This window comes from Heterocephalus glaber, unplaced genomic scaffold (assembly GCF_053883595.1).
Source record: "Heterocephalus glaber isolate CG9 unplaced genomic scaffold, H.glaber_assembly_v1.0 deba00001673, whole genome shotgun sequence".
Taxonomy (NCBI): Eukaryota; Metazoa; Chordata; class Mammalia; order Rodentia; family Bathyergidae; genus Heterocephalus; species Heterocephalus glaber.
The window spans coordinates 167,759-172,362 of NW_028258410.1; the positions used below are offsets into that span (position 1 = coordinate 167,759).

At 39.3% G+C, this 4,604-nt stretch overlaps 1 pseudogene; it reads left to right on the forward strand.

The window, feature by feature from the left end:
- The first annotated feature begins 1,261 nt into the window (after positions 1-1,261).
- Positions 1,262-1,912, forward strand: LOC106007723 (uncharacterized; annotated as a pseudogene).
- Positions 1,913-4,604: the final 2,692 nt, after the last annotated feature.

Below are 4,604 nucleotides of genomic sequence, written 5' to 3' on the forward strand. Positions count from 1 at the left end.
ACACTGATGCGTTTTCACCACCAACAAATAAGAAGTGTGAGAGGAGGTAGATATGCTTGCCCTGCTTGAACATTGTAAGATGTAATAAAACATCACATAGTGTGCAGTTTTCTTGTTAAAAGAAAAAAGGCACATGGGTCATGGCCCAAGGAGGCAGAGATTGGGGAAGACCTGGGAGAGGCTGCCCACACCTCGCCTGGTGCCCAGGACACAGAAGCCCTAAAGCAAGAAAGCTACAACCACGAGAAACAGGGGACAAACCGCCAACCAAAGGAAGGGGACAGATGCAGTTCCCGATTTCAGAATTAAATGTGTACTTTTCACCAAACTAACAAGATCTATAAAGATACAAGAGCGTATGACCTATGCAAATGAAAACTAAAGGAACCAACAGGAAGAAATCCTGACCGAGACCTGCTGGAAGATCTACCAGACCAACACTTTCAAACACTGATCTTTAAGGTTTCCAGAGAATTGAAGGGAGAGAAGGAGGTCAGGAAATCAAAGTAGAGAATCCACTCATTCAGGAGTAGTGCGCCCCACACCAACCATCGGGGGCACCAAACCCAGTGTCCAGTGTGTGTGCTGCTGGGGCACGTGGCTGACACTAGTTAATAGTCAAGCAGGCTCAGGAAGATACTGGGAAGATGATTCATACTCCAATAGAACAATTATACCATGGTCAGGGAAACTTTATGTTTGAAAGGGAGTTCTTGTATTTAAATCTTTTTCTGTAATTAGTTTATCATTGTATACTGTAAACTTTGATTTTGCATTCATTTTTTAAAATGAAGCTACAACTTGAGTCCCATTTTTAAAAATAAAGTTCTGCTAAAAATACCACAGTCAGGGATATTTAAAATGTACAAATTGTTATTTCTGGACTATTCCATTTGAAATGATGGAACCACAGTAGACACTAAGTATTTGCAGCTGTAGAAGGCCACGCCATGGATAAGAGGGGATGAAGGTGTGAAGAAACTGGAAATGAAAAGAAAGAGAAAGCATCAAAATTCAGAAAGTCCACAAATGAAAAGTACAGTGCCCCCCAGAAAGAGTCCTTCTGGAAATCCAAAGCAGAGCACACAGCAGAATGAACCAGGACTCCTTGCGTTCCAGCCTTCCCTTCAGAGGCAGCCTGCAGGCTGTGATGAGACTTGGACATCGGGACCTCTGCGGGTCAGCCAGCTCGCGTCTGGGCAGCAGCGAGGGGTGCGCGCCAGGGACCAGAGGCCGGCGGTCCTAGGTGCATCAGGGAAGGATGCGAAGCTCCAAGCACAGCAAGAGCAACAAGCACAAGAAGTTCAGGCGCTCCAGCTCCAGCTCCCGCTCACTCTCCACCCCCTCAGCAGCGTCCCTGGGAATGCGCCTCACCCCCGCCCAACTGCATGGATGTCTTCAGGCGCGCAGTTAGCAAGTACAGTAGCCTGGACAAGAAAGATTCGGCAGCAGGAAACAGAAGAAAAACTAATTGAGGAAGAAACAACATGAAAAGTGGAAAAATTGGTGGCAAAAAGGGTGGAGGAAGAATTGGAGAAAAGGAAGGATGAAATTGAGCGAGAAGTTCTCTCGGAAGGATGGAGGAAGCCAAAGTATCATGGAAAAGCAGTTCCTGGAAGAACTCCAGCGACAGAGACAAGCTGAGCTCACAGCACAAGAAGCTAGAGAGGAGGAAGAACGTGCAAAACATGAGGAGCTAGAGCGAATACTAGAAGAAAATAACCGAAAAATTGCAGAAGCGCAAGTGAAACTGGCTAAAGAACAGTTGAGAATTGTTTAAGAACAAAGAAAGATTCATGAGGAAAGGATGAAACTAGAGCAAGAATGGCAACAGAAGCAAAAAGAACAAAAAATTATCCCGGGCAAGGGAAAGTCCAGGTCAAAACTGTCCATATTAAAGTCCCAAGATTAAACTGCAAGCTCTGACCTTTTTACAAAGAAAAATGGAAGGACTTTTTATGGTAGCTTCATGTAGAAGTGTTTCTTTTGTTTTATTTATTTATTTTTTTAAAATTTGGAAAATCTGGTAAGTTAGCTTGTTCTAATAGGGGCTATGCTCTGCAATCCCTTTTATTTCCCCCCTTAACTTCCATTGTCAAATCCTTATCAGATCATTGCTGTCTTCTAAAGAAAGTGATATATTTTTCATCTGTTTGGACTCTGTACTGTGGTTTGCGAAAGAGATCACTGTGAAACTGTGGTTGGTCTGATAAGGTTTTTACTTATCTGCTCCACTGACTTCAGAGTTATACTCTGTGTAAAGCATCACAATGTTGGTTCTGCTGACTTTTGTTATTGTACTGGACATTTCCTGGGTTTTACTGACCTGTGTGGTGTGCTGTTAGTCAGTGTCCATGTGGCGCTGCTCTTGGTGATACTGATGCAGGTAAGGAGATGGCCAGTCAGCTCAGATGACACAGGTGTACACAGTTCAGTTTGTCTCTGTTCAGCTTGTATTTGTTTCATTGACAAAATCAAACCAACAGTCCTGATTGTGTAAATAAACGGTTTGGCTGAATAAATTGAAGTCTTAGAAAAAAAAGAATGAACCAGAAAACTTGAGAATAGAACAATGGAAACTGTCAAGCCTGAAGAATGAGAGAAAAAGGATTGGAGCACAGTGGATAGATATGAAGATCAATGGGACCCAATGAACCAGCCCAAGACAAAGCTTTGGGAGACCAGAGAAAGTAATGGTGTGGTTGGGCAAACATGGAGGTTTCTAGCACCATTGGTAGGAAATTAAGGTAGTACTGCTACCAGAAAATACATTCATTAATTAACAAATTAATTAAAATATCTAGTCCACTCAAGAGAATGGAGATCAAATTCTCAAAGAGGAATTTGTGCAAGTATATTCATAGAACATTATGCACAACAGCCAATGCCAGAAGTACCAAGATGAGCTACCAGAGAATGTGTAAGCCTGACCATAATGCAATGAAAATGGAAATCAATGGCAAAGGAAACCACTAACATTCCATAAACACATGGAAATTAAACAACACCCTCCTGAACAAGCAACAGGTCACAGAGGATATTAAACAGTATCTACAATTAAATGACAATGCCGACACAACATACCACGACTTATGAGACAAAATGAAAGCAGTCCTAAGAGGGAAATTCATAGCAGTGAACTCTCACATCTGGAAAACAGAGCAACCTCAAATAAACAACCTAATGTTGAAACTCAGACTTCTAAAAAAACAAGAACAAGTCAACCCCAAAGCTCACATGAAATTATACAGATTAGAGCAGAAATTAATGCAATTGAGACTAAGAAAACAATATAAAGAATCAATGAATCAAAGAGTTGGTTCCTCAAAAGATTAAGAAAAATTGATAACACTTATCCAACATTATCAAAACATGGAAAGAAAAAACTGAAATTCATGCAATTAGGAATGAAAAATGGTGAAATCACAATAGATTCTGTGGAAATCCAGATGATCATCATTACCTACTTTGAGAACTTTTACTCTAATAAGATGGAAAACACAGAAGAAATGGAGAGGTTCCTAAATACATATGAATTACCAAAGCTGAACCAAGAAGACATAAACATTCTAAATGAACAGTATCAGTCAGCAAAATTGAAAATGTACTTAAAATTACCTACAAAATAAGCCCAGATCCTATTAGATTCATGGCTGAATTCTACCAGAAATTTACAGAAGATCTAATGTCACTACTCTTCAAACTTGTTAATGAAATTGAAAGGGGAGGAATACTTCCAAGGTCATTCCTGGGAGCAAATATTATCCTGATACCAAAACCACAGAAGGATCCAGCCAAAAAAGAGAACTACTGGCCAATCTCCCTAATGAACATAGACACAAAAATCCTCAATCAGACACTGGAAACATAATGCAACAAATCATCAAGAAGATCATACACCATGAGCAAGTAGGATTCATTCCCGGGATGCAAGAATGATTCAACACACACAAATCAATAAATGATAAACATCATATCAACAGAGCCAAAGACAAAAATCACATAATCACCTCAATAGATGTAGAAAAAGTATTTAACAAAGTTCAACAAGAATTTATGATAAAACTCTACAGAAAATTGAAATTGATTACCTTTACCTCAATCTGACAATAGTCATCTATGACAAACCAATAGCCAACAAAATACTAAATGGTCAAAAATTGAAATCTTTCACTGTAAAATCAAGAACAAGACAGGGACATCCACTATCACTCCTCCTACTCAACATAGTTCTGGAAACAGCCAGAGCAATTACAGAAGAAAAAGAAATAAACAGAATTGAGATAGGAAAGGAAGCAGTGAAAGTATGATTATTTGCATATGAGATCATTCTCTCCATAAAAGACCCAAAAAAGTCTAACAAAAAGCTTCTGGATTTAATAGCCAAATTCAGTAGCATAGCTAGATATAAAATTAACACTCAAAAGTCAGTAGTATTCCTGTACACAAATAACCTCACTGTGAAAGAAATTAAGGAAACAACACTTTTCAGAATAGCATCCTCCAAAAATAAAACACTTAGGAATCAATCTAAAAAAGGAAATAATTGACATATACATTGAAGATTACAGTACTCAGAAAAAGGAGATCAAGGGGGATATCAG